The sequence below is a fragment of the Mobula hypostoma genome, chromosome 6 (genome assembly GCF_963921235.1).
Source record: "Mobula hypostoma chromosome 6, sMobHyp1.1, whole genome shotgun sequence".
In the NCBI taxonomy this organism is placed as follows: domain Eukaryota; kingdom Metazoa; phylum Chordata; class Chondrichthyes; order Myliobatiformes; family Myliobatidae; genus Mobula; species Mobula hypostoma.
The window spans coordinates 149,520,323-149,542,573 of NC_086102.1; the positions used below are offsets into that span (position 1 = coordinate 149,520,323).

The 22,251-nt window shown below is 44.8% G+C and overlaps 1 pseudogene; it reads left to right on the forward strand.

Annotated features, from left to right (window-relative positions):
- The first annotated feature begins 13,156 nt into the window (after nucleotides 1-13,156).
- Nucleotides 13,157-20,059, forward strand: LOC134347682 (uncharacterized; annotated as a pseudogene).
- Nucleotides 20,060-22,251: the final 2,192 nt, after the last annotated feature.

Below are 22,251 nucleotides of genomic sequence, written 5' to 3' on the forward strand. Positions count from 1 at the left end.
GTGGTGTGCTGACCTTTATTAGCCCAGGAATTGAGTTCAAGTGCAACATGGTAATGTTGCAGCTCTATAAAACGTTGAGTAGACCACAACTGAAATTGTGTGTGTTACTGAAATATTGTTTTCAGTTCTGCTCACCTCATTATAGGAAAGATGTGGAAGCTTTAGAGAGGGTGTAAAGGAGATTTACCAGAATGTTGCCTGGATTAGAGAACTTGTTTTATGAAGATAGGCTGAGCAAGCTAGGATTTTTTTCTTTGAAGTGAAGGTGTACAAGATAACAAGAGGTATAGGTTGAGTAGATAGACAGAGATTTTTTTCCCAGGACAGAAGTAATTAATACCAGGGGGACAATTTTAAGATAATTAGAGGATACTCAAGGTGGTGTGTCAGAGATAAGTTTTTTACACAGAGAGTGATGGAGTGTGGAATGCCCCACCAGGGTTGATGACCCTGATGCATCAGCCAGTTCCTGGGAAATCATGCGTTGAACCAGACATTATGATCAACAGTTAAAGACTCAATCCAATGATCAGATTCATGCATCTTGACAGCATGCTGTCCCAGAACATCATCATTGATGTTGAAGTAAACACCAGGATCGCCAATGCAATAGTAGCCTTCAGCAGACTTTATATCAATGACTGGAACAGAAGAAGCTGATGTCTACAGATGAAGCTGAAGGTGCGCAGGACCATATTACTTCCTACTCTGCTTTTCACCAATGAAACATTGACAGTGTACCAATGGAATGCCAAGAAACTAAACTATTTCCACATCATCTGCCTCAGAAATCTCCTCAACAAGACAGAATCCCTGACACTGAGGTACTTACCAAGACAGGCCTGCCCAGGATCGGCACCGTCTTGGTGCAGTTCCAGTTATGCTGAACGTAGCTCGTATAGTAGCCCATTGGCTGCCTAAGAAACTGCTTTACAGGGACTCCAGGTAAGAGAGTGGTACATTCAGATGCAGCAGCCTCTAGGGGGCCAGCTAAAGGTGTTTCACTTCTTTGTTATATGTCTTTTTATACTTTATACCTTATACTTTATTGTCACCAAGCAATTGATACTAGAACGTACAATCATCATAGCGATATTTGATTCTGTGCTTCCCGCTCTCTGGATTACAAATCGATAGTAAATAGTAAAAATTTAAATTATAAATCATAAATAGAAAATAGAAAAAAGGAAAGTAAGGAAGTGCAAAAAAACCGAGAGGCAAGTCTGGATATTTGGAGGGTACGGCCCAGATCCGGGTCAGGATCCGTTCAGCAGTCTTATCACAGTTGGAAAGAAGCTGTTCCCAAATTTGGCCGTATGAGCCTTCAAGCTCCTGAGCCTTCTCCCGGAGGGAAGAGGGACAAAAAGTGGGTTGGCTGGGTGGGTCGTGTCCTTGATTATCCTGGCAGCACTGCTCCGACAGTGAGCCCTAGGACAGAAGATTGGTTTGTGTGATGAGCTGCGCCGTGTTCACGATCTTCTGCAGCTTCTTCCGGTCTTGGACAGGACAACTTCCATACCAGGCTGTGATGCACCCTAGAAGAATGCTTTCTACGGTGCATCTATAAAAATTAGTGAGGGTTTTAGGGGACAGGCCAAATTTCTTTAGTTTTCTCAGAAGTAAAGGTGCTGGTGGGCCTTCCTGGCAGTGGACTGTGCTTGGTTGGACCAAGTCAGGTCATTTGATGTTCTCAAGACAATATACGACTCACAGAACTTAGGGTACTGCAGGTCTAACCAATCAGTGAGCTGCTCGTTGATCGGAGGAGCAAGTCTGGATGTCAGTGGAGCTGGCTGGGATATCAGAGCTGGAGTGGGTTTGGAGGTGCTGTACTGGGTGCAGGCTATGTTGCTGCCTGCTACAGGAAGGCATTGGAGGCATTGGAGTTGGTGCGTGAAGGCCGCACGCGGTGTAACTGTGGGTAATTGTCTTGGACATTCCTCTTCCAATTGCAAGACCCTGTTAGACAGTCATAATGTAAAATGCCGCAGGCCTGTTCCCTTCTTTGGTGGTGTGACAGGTAGCAGGGAAGCTGTGTAGCCTTGATTGTAATGAGGACTGGGCCTCAAGGCGTAGGCTTGCCTGCTGCTACAATACAGAAGAGGAGACACCAGAGACAGTGTAACATAGCGTTCGTACTCAGTTGGGGCTGGCCTCTCCCATTGGTTCGGCCCTCCAGTGTTCCACTGATGGAATAATGGGCTGGATTGCAGTGGCTCACACTGATGAGAACTTCACCATTAATCTGCATGACACTCTGCACAGGGGCTTGGGTTTTATATATATATGTTTTCTTTGCTTGACCATTTTTTTTTTGCTCACTGTTTTTGCCCCTTGGCCTGAGAGGAATGCTGTTTTGTTTTGGCTGTATACATGTATGTTTGAATGATAATTAAATTTGAATTTGAATTTGAACTACTAAAAGGAAAGTGTTGCTGTGGAGGCCAAAGGAAAATGCTATAAAGACACCCTGAAAACTTCACTAAAAGCTTTTGGCATCAACCCAGACACATGGGGAAATATCACCCAGGATTGAGTTCAGTGGTGCTCTTCCTTCCATAAGGTTGCAGTGACACATGAGGGCAGAAAAGACAATTGCAGCAGAGAGACATAGGCTGGCCAGGAAAGCTCAAGCTAGCTACTCCCAAGCCAATGTGGCTGCCATCTTCTGTCCACACTGCCAATGAACTTTTCAAGTGTGGATTAGCCTCTTCAGCTGTCAATGTATCCACAGATCAGTCCAACCCCTACAAATCATGGATGACTAGGGTGGTTCTCATTGTTGCATGATGGATGAACAAATGAACGAACATCTATAGTGTAATGAAATATACAGGGAAGTTGTTGACTCATTCCATCTATCAAAATCAGTCAAGTTTATTGTCATACGTGCAAGTATATTTGTGCACAACTGTATTGAAAAACTTGCAGCAGCATCACAGGAACATTATCAATGCTCTACAGACTGTTTCTAAAGATATTTTCCTCATTCTCACATAACATGAAGCATTTTCTGAGTGTCAGATGTTTTTTTAGCAGCATAGCTCAATATGGCCAAAGTGTTCATTGAATGTGTGTCCAGACTGCCATTCCGTGCAGTCCATTTGCTTTGATAGAGTCCATTTTAACTGTTCACTTACTTAATGAGTTATCAGGTAACTACGGATTAGCTTAGAAAGTCCAACTTTTCAGGCACCAAATAATTCTCTTGTATCTAAGTTCACCAGCCTTTTTTAAAATCATTAATCATTTAAGAGTTTCTGATGACCAGAGAGAATGAACTATACTTGCTATTTTATTAATCCATAATTTTCCAAGTCAGCTGGATGTACTATGCCTTCAACTAATGATCTTCCTGATATGTATTTGCTGTTTTTTTAATCTAATGATTCACCAAGTCTCCATTCAATATTTACTGCTATCCTTTATTTTCTTGATCAATATTACCAACATTCTCCACCTGTGATATTACTAGTGGGATAACTAGCTGCTTTGGCACCTTGAGTCATACAGAGGGGCGAGTAGTGATGTTGGAAAATACCTTGATGCCTGACTTGGGTGCTTACAAAGTTTTGGGAAACAATAGTATTATCTTAGGGACCTGGAAAGGCCTTACAGCTGAATTTTCCCTAACATTTTTCAATCTAGTGTACTACAATCAGTGCTGACACTGTAGTGAAGAAATCAGACTCAGGTTTGATAATGATTGTGTCTGTGTTCAACTACATATCAATTAAATAAAAGCACACATGCAGGAAATGGTTTTAACTGGTGTATTCACACTGCAGCGAGAGAGAACAACGTGCCCGTGTAGACAACAGGTCAAAACATAGTGCTGGGAGGGGTCATTGCTCTAAAAGAAATAGATCCGTACATTACACTTCCTCCCCCTTTATACTTATGCACTATAAAACTGTATATGTACAAAACATTCAATTTCCCTTTCATAAACCCATATTCCGAATAAACATGCTTTCAAAATAACAGTCCATAACTAATTTCACAGTTCTAAAGATCCAGTCTTTTGGGTGGCGCTCTGTTTCTTTCAGGATAGCATCTCTGGACCTGTGGAGTGGCATCAGTTTGGGTAGGTGTCTTATCTCAGGCAATGTTCTCGGTTTCCAGTGTCACGTTTGCTGTCAGTAACATAATCATCACTGAGAGGTAAGTCCAGTGACTATAATGTGTCAGTCTTGTTGGATGCAATCAACTCAGGTCTGTTCTTTGCTTGAGCATCCAGTAGTTGGTCCACATAACGTCTCCATGTCTAATCTCCAATATCCACTATGTACATCAGTGGTCTAGTTCTTGTAACGATCCTACCTTGTGTCTACTTGTCTTCTCCGTAATCACGCGTTACGACTTCCTGTCCAATCTCAAAGCTCCTTGCTGCTTCACTTGGCAACTAGCTGAACTGTTTTTTCTACACGTCCCTTCATAAATCTGGTTTTGGAAGGTCTATGCAAGATTCCTTTTCATGAACAGCATTGCAGGTGTTCGAAAAGAAGTTGTCCACCTTGTGCTATGGAGAAATGGCCTCCTTGTCCATTACCTTAATAGACTTCTTGAGATTTTAATAAACCTTTAAGCTAACCCATTCATTGCTGAGTGGTGAGGAGATGACTTGAAATATCCAATACCATTTTTTTTCATTAAAAGTTGGAATTCTTCTGACATGTATTATGCTCTGTTGTCACTGACGATTTGTTCGGGTAAAGGCATTTCTGGCGAAGGTAGTCCTCAGAGTGGAGACAGTCTTAACTGAGGTAGTTAACTTCATTGGTGTAACCTCCGACCACTTTGAATGAACAGTCAGAAACGTGAAGTCCATTAGTGACCCAGCAAAGTCAATATGTACTCTTTGCGATGGTGATGATAGCCAATCCCACATATGCAACGGTGCCTTTGGGGATGCATTGTGTACTGTTTGGTATCCCAAACAGCTTTAGGTCAAGTTTTCAATCTATCTATTCCCGGCCACCACACGTAGCTCCAAGCAAGACTCTTCATCTCCAAAGTACCCAGGTGTCCTTCATGCAGATTTTCTAACACTCTAGTGTGCAGTTTAGAGGCAACCACAGCATCAGATCCACACATCAGTATTCTTTGACATACTAACAGTTGGTCTTGTCTCGCTGAAAACTGTGGAAACATAGGGTTACCATGAGCTGACCGTCCTTGCAAGGTGATTTCATAGACTTTTGACAATGTCGGGTCAATCTTTGATCCCCTCTGTATTTCCGAATTTGTTACCAGCAGCTGGTCCACCAATGCGGTGTGGAACGCTTCTGCTGGGTCACAGTATGAAGACTTTACTTTTTCAGTGCTAGTAGTGAAAGATGTGACAAGCCATCTGTGTTTCTGTGCTTGTTTGGTACAATCGCTGTGTCATAACAGTGTACTCCTAGGAATAGTGCCCAATGTTGTAACTGGGTAGCAATCATCACTAGAATTCCCTTCCTGGATCTGAAAATGGACACAAGGGGCTGGTGATCTGTCACTAGCATAACTTTTTTTCTGTAGAAGTAGTGGTGGAACATAATCGGGCATTCAGGTCCATCTTTCATAATATCTGACAAAACGGCTTTAATGCCATAAGGGAATCCATCATATACCAGACTGATGGGCAGGGCTGGGTCATAATGGGTGAGCAGATCATTGGATATAATTAGTCTCTTTGTATCCTTGACCGATTTTTCACATCTTTCTGACCATTCCCACTTTGTTCCTGTCTGTAACTGTGGGTGCATTATATGCAGCACCGTTGCAATGTTTGGGAGAAACCGGTGATGGTAGTTTACAAGGCACAAGTATGACCTGAGTTGTAATACATTTTCCAGTTTGGGTGCCTGTAACACTGCTTCAGTCTTTTCTTGTGACTTAATATAAGCCATGGGAAACATCCTTTCCACATCTACTCAGAATCAGAAACAGATTAATTATCACCGGCATGTGACATGAAATTTGTTGACTTAGCAGCAGCGTTCAATGCAATACATAACATAGAAGAGAAAAATAAATAAATAAAATAAAAATGATAAAAAATAAATAAGTAAATCAATTACAGTATAGATTAAAAAACATGCAAAAAAGCTGAAATACTGTATATTAAAAAAAAGTGAGGTCGTGTCCAAGGTTTCATTGGCAGAGGGGAAGAAGCTGTTTCTGAATCGCTGAGTGAGTGTATTCAGGCTTCTGTACCTCCTACCTGATGGTAACAGTGAGAAAAGGGCATGCTCTGGGTGCTGGAGGTCCTTAATAATGGACGCTGCCTTTTTGAGACACTGCTGCCTAAAGATGTCCTGGGTACTTTGTAGGCTAGTACCCAAGATGGAGCTGACTAGATTTATAACCTTCTGCAGCTTCTTTCCATCCTGTGCAGGAACCCCTCCATACCAGGCAGTGATGCAGCCTGTCAGAATGCTCTCCATGGTACAACTTTAGAATATTTGAGTGTATTTGTTGACGTGCCAAATCTCTTCAAACTCCAAATAAAGTATAGCCGCTGTCTTGCCTTCTTTATAACTGCATCGATATGTTGGGACCAGGTTAGATCCTCAGAGCTCTTGACACCCAAGAACTTGAAGCCGCTCACTCTCTCCACTTCTGATCCCTCTATGAGGATTGGTATGTGTTCCTGGTCTTACCCTTCCTGAAGTCCACAATCAGCTCTTTTGTCTTACTGACATTGAGTGACAGGTTGCTGCTATGGCACCACTTAAATCCTCTTGTCATAGGAGGCACCATCAGCCTTCCTGAATGATTGCTACAGTAGCATGTTAGTTTTCAATGGTTTTTAGGATGGCACCTTGGTTTCACTGAATATCAACATTTACTAATCAGTCACAGTTTAAAAAAAATGCCCTGCTTTTCTGTTTTGTACACCAAAATCGTTAACAGGTTTATGTATATTAGTATTCCACCTGCCATACTTTTGCCCACTCACTGAGCTCAAGTACTTAAAGCCTCTTTACGTCCTCCTCCCTACTCAATCCCAATGATCTGAATATCATCACTGACCTCGGGAATATCCTCAGTCATTTTGTTAACATAGAATAGGAATAGCTGGGCTCAAACTCTGATCATCATATGTTCTCGATATTTAATGCTTACTTATTTACTATTATTATTTTGTTGTCTTTGTTCTATTTGTACAGTTTGTTGTCTGTTGCACTTTGGTTATTTGTAGGATTTTGTGAATAAAACATGCAAGATTTGTTTCATGTGCAAAACAAAAGCTGCAGCTCTTTACCTCCATTACGTAAAAAAACAAAAACAGCCCCCTTATACTGATATCATTACATCAGACACCATCTCTCAAAGTGAACACAACTCAATGAAGGTGTTTGTGAATTATGTAAAACAGTGTCATCTGTCACCCATTACATTTTGGTCCTGTGCAGTAGCCTCCCCACCCCATACCAGACAATGATGCAGCCAGTCAGAATGCTCTCCACGGTACATTTTTAGAAGATTTTGAGTGTATTTGTTGGCATGCCAAATCTCTTCAAATTCCTAATGAAGTATATCCAAGCCTTTCAACATTTGAAACCTTTCAATGAGATCCCCCCTCGCCCTTCTAAATTGCAGTGCGTATAGAGCCAGAGCCATCAAATTTTCCTTGTATGATAACCCCTTCATTCTTGGAATTATTCTTATGAACCTCCTCTGAATCCCCTCCAGTGCCAGCACGTTATTTCTTAGATGAGGTGCCCAAAACTGTTCACAATACTCAAGGTGAGGCCTCACCAGGGCCTTATAAAGCCTTAGCATCACATCCTCATTTTTGTACTCTAGACCTCTTGAAATGAATGCTAACATTTCATTTGCCTTCCTCACCATGACTCTACCTGCAAGTTAACCTTTAGGGTACTCTGCATAAGGACTCCCAAATCCTATTGCATCTCAGTTTTTTGGATTTTCTCTCCATTTAGAAAATAGCCTGCACATTTATTTCTACTACCAAAGTGCATGACCATGCATTTTCCAACATTGTATTTCATTTGCCACTCTCAGCCCATTCTCCTAATCTGTCTAAGTCCTTCTGCAACCTACCTGTTTCCTCAACACTACCTGCCCCTCCACCAGTCTTCATATCATCTGCAAACTTGGCACCAAAGCCATCTATTCCATCATCTAAATTATTGATATACAGCATAAAAAGAAGCGGTCCCAACACGACCCCTATGCAACACTATTAGTCACCAGCAGCCAAACAGAAAAGGCTCTTTTTATTCCCACTCGCTGTCAGAGCAATCAGCCAATGCTCTAACCATGCTAGTAACTTCCCTGTAATATCATGGGCTCTTAATTTGGTAAGCAGCCTCATGTGTGGCAGCTTGTCAAAGGCCTCCTGAAAGTCCAAATCCACTGCACCCCTTTATCTACCCTACGTGTGATCTCCTCAAAGATTTCCAACAGATTCGACAGGCAAGATTTTCCTTTAAGGAAACCATGCTGACTTTGTCCTATCTTATCCTGTGTCACAAAGTACTCCATAACCTCATCTTTAACAATTCACTCCAACATCTTCCCAACCACTGAGCTCAGGCTAACTGAGCTCCATGCCAGAGTCCAATGATTTTTGAAAGATCATTACCAATGCCTCTACAATCTCCTCCGCTTCCTCTTTCAGAACCTTTGGGTGCAGTTCATCTGGTCTGCGTGACTTATGTACCCTTGGGTCTTTCAGCTTTTTGAGCACCTTCTCCCTTGTAATAGTAAGCGCGTTCTCTTCTCTTCAACATCTGGCACACTGCCAGTGTCTTCCACAGTGAAGACTGATGTAAAATACTCATTTAGTTCATCTGCCGTCTCCTTGTCTTTGACTTCCCTTGTCAGCCATGGTTGTACTGTTTTGCCATTTGAGTATTTCTTCATTTTTGGAATACATCTATCCTGTACTTTCCTCATTTTTCCCCGAAACTCACATCATTGCCGCTCTGCTGTCATCCCTGCCAGCATCTCCTTCCAATTTACTTTGGCCAGCTCCTCCCTCATACCACTGTTATTTCCTTTACTTCACTGAAATACTGCTATGTCAGACTTTACTTTATCCCTATCAAATTTCAAGTTGAACTCAATAATATTGTGATCATTGCCTCCTAAGGGTTCTTTTACATTAAGCTCCCTAATCATCTCTGGTTCATTACATAACACCTAATCCAGTATAGCTGATCCCCTAATAGGCTCAACAACAAACTGCTCTGAAAAGCCATCTCGTAGGCATTCAACAAACTCATTCTATTGAGATCCATTTCCAACTTAATTTTCCCAATCGATCTACATGTTGAAATCTCCCATGACTATCATAACATTGCCCTTTTGACACATCTTTTCTATTTCCTATTGTAATCTGTAGTCCACATCACAGCTACTGTTGGGAGGCCTATATACAGTGGCACGCAAAAGTTTGGGCACCCCCGGTCAAAATTTCTGTTACTGTGAATAGTTAAGTGAGTAGAAGATGAACTAATCTCCAAAAGTCATAAAATGAAAGATGAAACATTCCTTTCAACATCTTAAGCAAGATTAGTGTATTATTTTTGTTTTGTCCAGTTTTAGAGTGAAAAAAAGGAAAGGAGCACCATGCAAATGTTTGGGTACCCCAAGAGATTTGAGCTCTCAGATAACTTTTACCAGGGTCTCAGACCTTAATTCATTTGTTAGGGCTATGGGTTGTTCACAGTCATCATTAGGAAAGACCAGATGATGCAAATTTCAAAGCTTTATAAATACCCTGACTCCTCAAACCTTGTCCCAACAATCAGCAGACATGGGCTCCTCTAAGCAGCTGCCTAGCACTCTGAAAATTAAAATAAATGATGCCCACCCAGCAGGAGAAGGCTATAAGAAGATAGCAAAGTGTTTTCAGGTAGCCATTTCCTCAGTTAATAATGTAATTAAGAAATGGCAGTTAACAGAACGGTTGAGGTCAAGTTGAGGTCCGGAAGACCAAGAAAACTTTCTGAGAGAATTGCTCGTAGGATTGCTAGAAAGGCAAATCAAAACCCCCATTTGACTGCAGAAGACTTCCAGGAAGATTTAGTAGACTCTGAAGTGGTGGTGCACTGGTTCTACTGCGCAGCGACACCTGTACAAATATGTCCTTCATGGAAGAGTCATCAGAAGAAAACCTTTCCTGCGTCCTCACCACAAAATTCAGCGTCAGAAGTTTGCAAAGGAACATCTAAACAAGCCTGATGCAGTTTGGAAACAAGTCCTGAGGACTGATGAATTTAAAATAGAACTTTCTGGCCACAATGAGCAAAGGTATGTTTGGAGAAAAAAGGGTGCAGAATTTCATGAAAAGAACACCTCTCCAACTGTTAAGCATGGGGGTGGATCGATCATGCTTTGGACTTGTGTTGCAGCCAGTGGCAAGGGGAATATTTCACTGGTAGAGGGAAGAAAATGAATTCAATTAAATACCGGCAAATTCTGGAAGTAAACATCACACCGTCTGCAAAAAAAAAGCCGAAGATGAAAAGAGGATGGCTTCTACAACAGGATAATGATCCTAGGCACACCTCAAAATCCACAATGGACTACCTCAAGAGGTGCAAGCTGAAGGTTTTGCCATGATCCTCACAGTCCCCTGACCTAAACATCATCGAGAATCTGTGGATAGACCTCAAAAGAGCAGTGTCATCTTTAACTTTATGACTTTTGGAGATCAGTTCATTTTCTACTCACTTAACTATTCAAAGTAACAGAAATTTTGACCAGGGGTGCCCAAGCTTTTGCATGCCACTGTATAATTGCCATCAGAGTCCTTTTACCCTTGCAGTTTCTCAAGGATTCAACATATTCAGAAAGATGTATATCTTTTGACTGGTTCCTTTTGTAAAATCTAAATTTCTCCGCTATTACCAGCAGTTTAAGACTGAAGTGATTTTGTAAAATTGTGGCAATTGTAACAATTTGTCAAATGTCTTATTTGCTGGCCTTGCAGGGGTTACTAAATTGCGTAAGAGACTGTAAATTCTTGGGCGCATTAAGCCAAGAGGTGTCCAGGCCCATCAAACCTGTGCACATGGGGCAAGGCAGAGTCATTTGCGTGCCCACTGTGCTCCAAGCGAGGAACCCTGGAGCACATCCTCAGCGGCTGTGCAAGGGCACTTGGTGAGGGACGGTACAGGTGGAGGCATAATCAGGTCCTGAAGACCATCGCTGAAGCTGTCAGTGCAGGAGTTGAGTGGGTGAAGCGGTCCCGACCCTCCAAGCAGACCATTGCCTTTGTCAGAGCTGGGGAGCAGCCAATACCTGCCAAAAGAACATCTGCAGGCATTTTGACCTCTGCAAGGGACTGGCAGCTGTTGGTGGATCTCGAAGGGCAGCTGAAGTTCCCCAACCATATCGCAGCCACCACACTGCGACCAGACATTGTCCTAGTGTCTGAGTCGACTAAGAAAGTGGTGCTGCTGGGGCTGACAGTCCCATGGGAAGATAGCTTGGAGGAGGCCTTTGAAAGGAAGCTCTCCAAGTACACAGGACTGGTCAGCAACTGTCAGCAGGCTGGACGGAGACCGAGGTATCTCCCAGTGAAGGTTGGTTGTAGGGGATTCATAGCCCGCTCTTTAGTTAGGGCCTTCAGCATTTTGGGCAGCGAGGGAGAGAGGAAGAGGAGAGCCATCCGCAGTACCACCGATGCGGCAGAGAGGGCCTCAAGATGGCTGTGGCTCAAAAGAGGGGAGCCATGGAGTCATAAGTAGTTAGCCATCTGGACACAAGCTGGGGTCTGATCAGCCCCGGATGGGTCACCTGGAGGAGGTTGTATGATGTTGAAAGACCCGAAACACCCGATGATTCCAGGAACATCACTGAAGATGTGTCCTTAAGCATCAATAGATGTATGTACACAGCTTACACGCTGAGTTAATCAGAGACAACCAGGAAAGACTGGGTGACAACCACGAAAAGAGTGGTGACGACTGGAGAGTCAGTGACAGCCCGGAGAGACAGCAACCAGGGCAGAAGTTGTTTACAATATATATTAATGACTTGGATGAGGGAATTAAATGCAGCATCTCCAAGTTTGCGGATGACACGAAGCTGGGTGGCAGTGTTAGCTGTGAGGAGGATGCTAAGAGGATGCAGGGTGATTTGGATAGGTTGGGTGAGTGGGCAAATTCATGGCAGATGCAATTTAATGTGGATAAATGTGAAGTTATCCACTTTGGTGGCAAAAATAGGAAAAACAGATTATTATCTGAATGGTGGCCGATTAGGAAAAGGGGAGGTGCAACGAGACCTGGGTGTCATTATACACCAGTCATTGAAAGTGGGCATGCAGGTACAGCAGGCGGTGAAAAAGGCGAACGGTATGCTGGCATTTATAGTGAGAGGATTTGAGTACAGGAGCAGGGAGGTACTACTGCAGTTGTACAAGGCCTTGGTGAGACCACACCTAGAGTATTGTGTGCAGTTTTGGTCCCCTAATCTGAGGAAAGACATCCTTGCCATAGAGGGAGTACAAAGAAGGTTCACCAGGTTGATTCCTGGGATGGCAGGACTTTCATATGAAGAAAGACTGGATGAACTGGGCCTGTACTCGCTGGAATTTAGAAGATTGAGGGGGGATCTGATTGAAACTTATAAGATCCTAAAGGGATTGGACAGGCTAGATGCAGGAAGATTGTTCCCGATGTTGGGGAAGTCCAGAACGAGGGGCCACAGTTTGAGGATAGAGGGGAAGCCTTTTAGGACCGAGATTAGGAAAAATTTCTTCACACAGAGAGTGGTGAATCTGTGGAATTCTCTGCCACAGGAAACAGTTGTGGCCAGTTCATTGGCTATATTTAAGAGGGAGTTAGATATGGCCCTTGTGGCTACGGGGGTCAGGGGGTATGGAGGGAAGGCTGGGGCGGGGTTCTGAGTTGGATGATCAGCCATGATCATAATAAATGGCGGTGCAGGCTCGAAGGGCCGAATGGCCTACTCCTGCGCCTATTTTCTATGTTTCTAGAACGGGCTGGCAACCCAATCTGTGTCCTCTGAGAGGAGGACCCCCACAAAAACTACAAAGCATTTAAGGAAAAGATACCCCCAGGGGTGCCCGAGAGGGGGGGAGGATGAGCACCCCAGTCGGATGGACACAACGACATCAGACCCAGGCAATGAACAAACGACGATGAGGAAGCAGTGTGCATGTGGCAAAATCTGCAAGAACGATCGCGGCTTGAAGATCCACCAAGCGAGGATGAAGTGTTTGGCGGGAGCAGGAGTAGCACAATGCGCAGGTATCCAACCTGGTGAGACGAAGGAGGTGCCAGGCCCGGAGTCACCCCATAGTGCCCGGAAACTCCAAGTGTTGCAAACTAATCCCTCTAACATTAAGTCTAAGAGGAGGCAGATCAAATGGCCTGCAGTTAAAATGACTTCACTGTGGAAGCAGTTTGATGAAGATGTTAACCAAATTCTGGAGGTAACGGCAAAGGGAGGGGTTGACAGGAAGCTGCAAGCCATGACAACAATTATTGTCAGCATCGCAGCTGAACGGTTCAGAGAAGAGGAGAAGGAAAGCTCCAAAACATCTTAATCGAAGAACCAAAGAGCATTGAGGATCCACAACATCAGGCAGGAGATGAAAGCGCTGAAGTCCCAATACAAGGAGGCAGAAGAAGAGGAGCGCATTGGCTTGGCCCAGCTGATGTGCATACTACGAAAGAAGATCCGGGTCCTCCGCCGGGCAGAGTGGCATTGGAGGTGGCATTGTGAAAGGGCCCAAAAACGTGCTGCCTTTATCGCCAACCCCTTCAAGTTCACCAATGAGTTGCTGGGGGGAGAAGCGCAGTGGGAAACTAGTCTGTTCGCAGGAAGACATAGACCAACATCTGAAGAAGATATATAATGATCCTGAAAGAGAGCAGGAGTTGGAAGAGTGCGACATCCTAATAGACCCACCTGAACCGGATGTGCAGTTCGACATGTCAGAGCTGCAACTAAAGGAAGTCAGAGAGGTCGTCCGCAAAGCAAGGGCAAGCTCGGCTCCAGGACCAAGCAACACCTCATACAAAGTGTCCAAGAACTGCCCCAAACTCCTGCTGTGTCTGTGGAAGATCCTGAGAATCTTCTGGAGAAGGGGGAAGATCCCAGAACAGTGGAGTGTAGCTGAAGGGGTGTGGATCCCAAAGGAGGAAAACGCCACCCAGATAGATCAGTTTCGCATCATCTCCCTGCTGTGTGTCGAGGCGAAGATCTTCTTCAGTGCAGTTTCTAACCGGCTGTGCACCTACCTAGCAAAGAACACCTATATTGATACATCAGTCCAGAAGGGTGGCATTTCAGGGATGCCGGGCTGTCTGGAGCACATCGGTGTGGTGACACAGCTCATCAGGGAGGCCAGAGAGAACAAGGGCAACCTGTCAGTGTTGTGGCTCGACCTGGCAAATGCATATGGCTCCATTCCGCACAAGCTGGTTCAGCTCACACTGACTAAATATCACGTCCCCAGCAGCATCAGAGACCTTGTCGCTGATTATTACAGCAACTTCGGGATGAGGGTCTCTTCAGGAGTAATTACATCAACCTGGCACAAGGTGGAGATTGGCATCATCACAGGGTGCACTATCTCAGTGACACTGTTCTCCCTAGCCATGAACATGCTCACTAAGTCTGCTGAACCAGAGTGCAGAGGGCCCAGAATGAAGTCTGCTCAACGGCAACCACCTATCAGGGCATTCATGGATGAGCTCACAGTCACCACAGAATCAGTCCCAGGCTGCGTAAGGATTCTGCAAGGGCTCAAAAAGCTGGTGGAGTGGGCCCGGATGTGTTTCAAACCTGCCAAATCAAGATCGATGGTGCTGAGGAAAGGGAAGGTGGAGAACAAGTTCCGGTTCAGCATCGCAGGCACAGCCATCCCAACCATCACAGAAAAGCCAGTCAAGAGCTTAGGCAAAGTTTTTGACAGCTCTTTAAGGGACACAACATCCATTCAGGCAACCTGCACGGAGTTGGATGGCTGGCTGAAATCTGTGGACAAGTCTGGCCTACCTGGGAAGTTTAAAGCCTGGGTGTATCAGCATGGCATCCTTCCCAGAATCCTGTGGCCCCTCCTTGTCTATGCAGTTCTGATCTCAACAGTCGAAACCTTAGAGAGGAGGGTTAGCAACCACCTCAGGAGATGGCTGGGGCTGCCAAAGAGCCTGAGCAGCATCGCACTCTATGGACACCACAACAAACTGCAACTGCCCTTCCAATCCTTGGAGGAAGAATTCAAGGTAACAAGAGCCAGAGAAGTGCTGCAGTATAGGGACTCAAGTGACCCGAAGATGGCTAGAACAGGGATCCAAGTAAGTAGTGTCAGGAAGTGGAGGGCAGAGGAAGCTGTTCAGGAAGCAGAGGCAAGGCTGCGTCACAGGAGGCTGGTGGGAGTGGTCACACGAGGCCGAGCTGGGCTAGGATCCTTTCCAACTCCCCAAATGGACACCAGAGGGAAGGAAAGGCGTCGTCTAGTTCAGGAGGAGGTGAGAGCAGTAGTGGAGGAGATGAGAGCCTGCAAGGTGGTGGGAATGAAGCAACAGGGAGCTTGGACAAGATGGGAGAATGCGGTTGAGAAGAAAGTGACCTATGCTGATCTTTGGAAAGCCGAACCACACCGCATCCAATTTCTCATCCAGGCAGTGTACGATGTGCTTCCAAGCCCATCAAACCTGCACACATGGGGCAAGGCAGAGTCATTTGCGTGCCCACTGTGCTCCAAGCGAGGAACCCTGGAGCGCATCCTCAGTGGCTGTGCAAGGGCACTTGGTGAGGGACGGTACAGGTGGAGGCATGATCAGGTCCTGAAGACCATCGCTGAAGCCGTCAGCGCAGGAATAGAAACATAGAAACATAGAAAATAGGTGCAGGAGTAGGCCATTCGGCCCTTCGAGCCTGCACCGCCATTTATTATGATCATGGCTGATCATCCAACTCAGAACCCCGCCCCAGCCTTCCCTCCATACCCCCTGACCCCGTAGCCACAAGGGCCATATCTAACTCCCTCTTAAATATAGCTAATGAACTGGCCTCAACTGTTTCCTGTGGCAGAGAATTCCACAGATTCACCACTCTCTGTGTGAAGAAGTTTTTCCTAATCTCGGTCCTAAAAGGCTTCCCCTCTATCCTCAAACTGTGGCCCCTCGTTCTGGACTTCCCCAACATCGGGAACAACCTTCCTGCATCTAGCCTGTCCAATCCCTTTAGGATCTTATAAGTTTCAATCAGATCCCCCCTCAATCTTCTAAATTCCAGCGAGTACAAGCCCAGTTCATCCAGTCTTTCTTCATATGAAAGTCCTGCCATCCCAGGAATCAATCTGGTGAACCTTCTTCATACTCCCTCTATGGCAAGGATGTCATTCCTCAGATTAGGGGACCAAAACTGCACACAGTACTCCAGGTGTGGTCGCACCAAGGCCTTGTACAACTGCAGTAGTACCTCCCTGCTCCTATACTCGAATCCTCTCGCTATAAATGCCAGCATACCATTCGCCTTTTTCACCGCCTGCTGTACCTGCATGCCCACTTTCAATGACTGGTGTATAATGACACCCAGGTCTCGTTGCACCTCCTCTTTTCCTAATCGGCCACCATTCAGATAATAATCTGTTTTCCTATTTTTGCCACCAAAGTGGATAACTTCACATTTATCCACATTAAATTGCATCTGCCATGAATTTGCCCACTCACCCAACCTACCCAAGTCACCCTGCATCCTCTTAGCATCCTCCTCACAGCTAACACTGCCACCCAGCTTCGTGTCATCCGCAAACTTGGAGATGCTGCATTTAATTCCCTCATTCAAGTCATTAATATATATTGTAAACAACTGGGGTCCCAGCACTGAGCCTTGCGGTACCCCACTCGTCACCGCCTGCCATTCTGAAAAGGTCCCGTTTATTCCCACTCTTTGCTTCCTGTCTGCTAACCAATTCTCCACCCACACCAATACCTTACCCCCAATACCGTGTGCTTTAAGTTTGCACACTAATCTCCTGTGTGGGACCTTGTCAAAAGCCTTTTGAAAATCCACATCCACTGGTTCTCCCCTATCCACTCTACTAGTTACATCCTCAAAAAATTCTATAAGATTCATCAGACATGATTTTCCTTTCACAAATCCATGCTGACTTTGTCCGATGATTTCACCGCTTTCCAAATGTGCTGTTATCACATCTTTGATAACTGACTCCAGCAGTTTCCCCACCACCGACGTTAGGCTAACTGGTCTATAATTCCCCGGTTTCTCTCTCCCTCCTTTTTTAAAAAGTGGGGTTACATTAGCCACCCTCCAATCCTCAGGAACTAGTCCAGAATCTAACGAGTTTTGAAAAATGATCACTAATGCATCCACTATTTCTTGGGCTACTTCCTTAAGCACTCTAGGATGCAGACCATCTGGCCCTGGGGATTTATCTGCCTTCAATCCCTTCAATTTACCTAACACCACTTCCCTACTAACATGTATTTCGCTCAGTTCCTCCATCTCACTGGACCCTCTGTCCCCTACTATTTCTGGAAGATTATTTATGTCCTCCTTAGTGAAGACAGAACCAAAGTAATTATTCAATTGGTCTGCCATGTCCTTGCTCCCCATAATCAATTCACCTGTTTCTGTCTGCAGGGGACCTACATTTGTCTTTACCAGTCTTTTCCTTTTTACATATCTAAAAAAGTTTTTACAGTCCGTTTTTATGTTCCCTGCCAGTTTTCTCTCATAATCTTTTTTCCCCTTCCTAATTAAGCCCATTGTCCTCCTCTGCTGAACTCTGAATTTCTCCCAGTCCTCAGGTGAGCCACTTTCTCTGGCTAATTTGTATGCTTCTTCTTTGGAATTGATACTATCCCTAATTTCTCTTGTCAGCCACGGGTGCACTACCTTCCTTGATTTATTCTTTTGCCAAACTGGGATGAACAATTGTTGTAGTTCATCCATGCAACCTTTAAATCCTTGCCATTGCATATCCACCGTCAATCCTTTAAGTGTCATTTGCCAGTCTATCTCAGCTAATTCACGTCTCATACCTTCAAAGTTACCCCTCTTTAAGTTCAGAACCTTTGTTTCTGAATTAACTATGTCACTCTCCATCTTAATGAAGAATTCCACCATATTATGGTCACTCTTACCCAAGGGGCCTCTCACGACAAGATTGCTAATTAACCCTTCCTCATTGCTCAAAACCCAGTCCAGAATAGCCTGCTGTCTAGTTGGTTCCTCGACATGTTGGTTCAAAAAACCATCCCGCATACATTCCAAGAAATCCTCTTCCTCAGCACCTTTACCAATTTGGTTCACCCAATCTACATGTAGATTGAAGTCACCCATTATACCTGCTGTTCCTTTATTGCACACATTTCTAATTTCCTGTTTAATACCATCTCCGACCTCACTACTACTGTTAGGTGGCCTGTACACAACTCCCACCAGCGTCTTCTGCCCCGTAGTGTTACACAGCTCTACCCATATTGATTCCACATCTTCCCGGCTTATGTCCTTCCTTTCTATTGCGTTAATCTCTCCTTTAACCAGCAACACCCCCCACCTCCCCTTCCTTCATGTCTATCCCTCCTGAATATTGAATATCCCTGAACGTTGAGCTCCCATCCCTGGTCACCCTGGAGCCATGTCTCTGTGATCCCAACTATATCATAATCATTAATAACAATCTGCACTTTCAATTCATCCACCTTATTACGAATGCTCCTTGCATTGACACACAAAGCCTTCAGGCGCTCTTTTACAACTCTCTTAGCCCTTATACAATTATGCTGAAAAGTGGCCCTTTTTAATGCTTGCCCTGGATTTGTCGGCCTGCCACTTTTACTTTTCTCCTTAGTACTTTTTGCTTCTACCCTCACTTTACACCCCTCTGTCTCTCTGCACTGGTTCCCATCCCCCTGTTGTGAACTAACCTTCTCACGCCTAGCCTCTTTAATTTGATTCCCACCCCCCAACCATTCTAGTTTAAAGTCACCTCAGTAGCCCCCGCTAATCTCCCTGCCAGGATATTGGTCCCCCTGGGATTCAAGTGTAACCCGTCCTTTTTGTACAGGTCACGCCTGCGCCAAAAGAGGTCCCAATGATCCAGAAACTTGAATCCCTGCCCCCTGCTCCAATCCCTCAGCCACGCATTTATCCTCCACCTCATCGCATTCCTACTCTCACTGTCGCGTGGCACAGGCAGTAATCCCGAGATTACTACCTTTGCGGTCCTTTTTCTCAACTCCCTACCTAGCTCCCTATATTCTCCTTTCAGGACCTCACCCCTTTTCCTACCTATGTCATTGGTACCTATATGTACCACGACCTCTGGCTCCTCACCCTCCCATTTCAGGATATCTTGGACACGATCAGAAATATCCCGGACCCTGGCACCAGGGAGGCAAACTACCATCCGGATCTCTGGACTGCGTCCACAGAATCGCCTATCTGACCCCCTTACTATCGAGTCCCCTATCACAACTGCCCTCCTCTTCCTTGCCCTACCCTTCTGAGCTACAGGGCCAGAATTGAGTGGACGAAGGAGTCCTGACCCTCCAAGACTTGACCATTGCCTTTGTCAGAGCTGGGGAGCAGCCAATACCTGCCAAAAGAACATCTGCAGGCATTTTGACCTCTGCAAGGGACTGGCAGCTGTTGGTGGATCTCGAAGGGCAGCTGAAGTTCCCCAACCGTATCGCAGCCACCACCCTGCAACCAGACATTGTCCTAGTGTCTGAGTCTACTAAGCAAGTGGTGCTGCTGGAGCTGACAGTCCCATGGAAAGATAGCTTGGAGGAGGCCTTTGAAAGGAAGCTCTCCAAGTACGCAGGACTGGTCAGCAACTGTCAGCAGGCTGGATGGAGAGCGAGGTATCTCCCAGTGGAGGTTGGTTGTAGGGGATTCGTAGCCCGTTCTTTAGTTAGAGCCTTCAGCATTTTGGGCATCGAGAGAGAGAGGAAGAGGAGAGCCATCCGCAGTACCACCGATGCAGCAGAGAGGGCCTCAAGATGGCTGTGGCTCAAAAGAGGGGAGCCATGGAGCCATAAGTAGCTAGCCATCTGGACACAAGTTGGGGTCTGATCAGCCCCGGCTGGGTCACCTGGAGGAGGTTGTATGATGTTGAAAGACCCGAAACACCCGATGATTCCAGGAACATCACTGAAGATGTGTCCAGAAGCATCAATAGATGTATGTACACAGTTGCTCCTCCACATTGTTTGCATTACAATACAATTCAACCCCCGCGATATATGACTCCCAGCCTTCGTTAGCACTATCATTTTCATCAACTCTCCCAACCGAAGCCAACTCCACATTAAATTCACTTTAAATTCAGTGCATCTTTCACTGTTAATCAAGAGAGAGAGAGAGAGAGAGAGAGAGAGAGGACAATGCACATGTGTAGACAACAGATCAATATTTAGTGCTAAGGTGGGAGGGAGTGTCATTGTTCTAAAAGAAATCAATCCATACATTACAATGATCACTTTAGAGGGCAGCTCCATTCAGTCCACAAGGGTAGTCCTGAGGTTCCCATTACCTGTCATTTTAGTTCTCTAGCTTCTTTCTAGTCCGACTCCTTTCTCTTTAGCTTCTTTCTAATGGAACCCAATATAAACTCTAGCTCATGGCTTCTGACTCAGCATATTCCTACTCTTGTGATTCAACAATTTCAGATTGCTTTCTGCTTTATGTCAGAACAAACCAGTTCTGAGGAAGGTTAATTAATTTAAAATGTTGGCTCCATTTCCACTCTCCACAGATGCTGCCTGACATGTTGAATTTTTCCAGAATTTTATGTTTCTATTTCAGATTCCCAGCATCTGTAATTTCTGCTTTTCCTTCAGTGTGTTTGACTATTAACTGCCCCTTCTGTTCAAGAACAATTAGAGATGGGCAATAAATGGAGGTATTGCAAACAACATCCACATCCTGTGAATGAATAAAATACATAAAAACAAGTTGCTTTCAAATATTGTAGCGTTATGAATCACATTACCACTCACTACCACCAAAATACAACACTGGATTTATTCTCTGAAATGAATGAAAATCATCAGAATGAATAAGAAAATATATTTGGAGAAGACTGAGATGTTCAAGTTGAATTATTTCTATTTCTATTCACTTCTTTAAACAAATACGGAACTAAGCCAAACAGCCTTGGCCTCTGCTCCCAAATCTTCCTCTGGGTCTATTTCTTGCAAGAGTTTAAATAATCTTGTTCACTCATGGATTTTGTTTCTGTGGCAATTTACTGTTGCAATGAAAAATGGCCCACAGTTCTGAAGACTTTGAAAGAGGGGAGCGTGCCCAAAGGACACTGTGTAATAAGCCTGCTTGAAACTCGCATTTCTTTTTATGCCAGTAGTGTCGTAGAGATCAACACTTGATTACCTGGAAGGTTGAATATGATTTTAACTTTCCTCAAAGGTCACAGATAACCCAAAAGTCTGAGAAATAATGAAGCGATTTATGGACAATTTCCTCAAAACTCCTAACAAGTGAATTGTTTAACAATTAATTGACAGTGCAGAGAAATTGCCTTTGCTCTAGCAAACCGTCTGTCAGTAACAGTTCTGTCAGTGATTTGTTCTTTCCTGTTGTCTCTGTGCTGATCGGAGCACCCGGTTAAAAATTAGCTTCCATTCACAACTCACTCGTTCTCTCTCCCTTCCACCTTTTCTGCCCTTATTCTCTGTACATTTCAGTGACAGAGCCAGATTCCTCCATTGAATTTTAACTTGATGACATCACTGCATGCCCTGCTTCCATCTTCCACTCAGCTGTCCAATTAACAGAGAATAGCTGCACAAGAAAGTCCTTCTTCAGGATGCCTCAGAAACCACTTGCCTGACCCACAACATTATTCTGTGACGAGAATACACATAGATTAAGATGTTAGCTGTCCTGTGCTGGCACCAGTGGGATCAGCAGTTGGTCTGTCACCTGTCTTCAGGAGAAAGAGAGATAAGGAAAACAATGGAGCAGCATTTGGAGATGTTAATGAAGGGACGGGAGAGTTTAACGGAAGGAGAGCTGTCAAGATCAGCTCCCCCTTTGACCCCTGAACTGTTTGAAGTGATGGACAGGTGATACCCCAGCAGGGGGATAAAAAGGGACAGGTTCGCTAAGGCAAGACACACATGACACCCCGAGGTAACGAGACCCTGGAAGCGGTGCGTCTCCCACAAGTCGGTGGGAAGTTTTGGAAGGCTGATTGCGGAACCAAGCCATAGACGTACAGGGTGGAAAGACACGATCAGCGGGAACCTGGTGTGT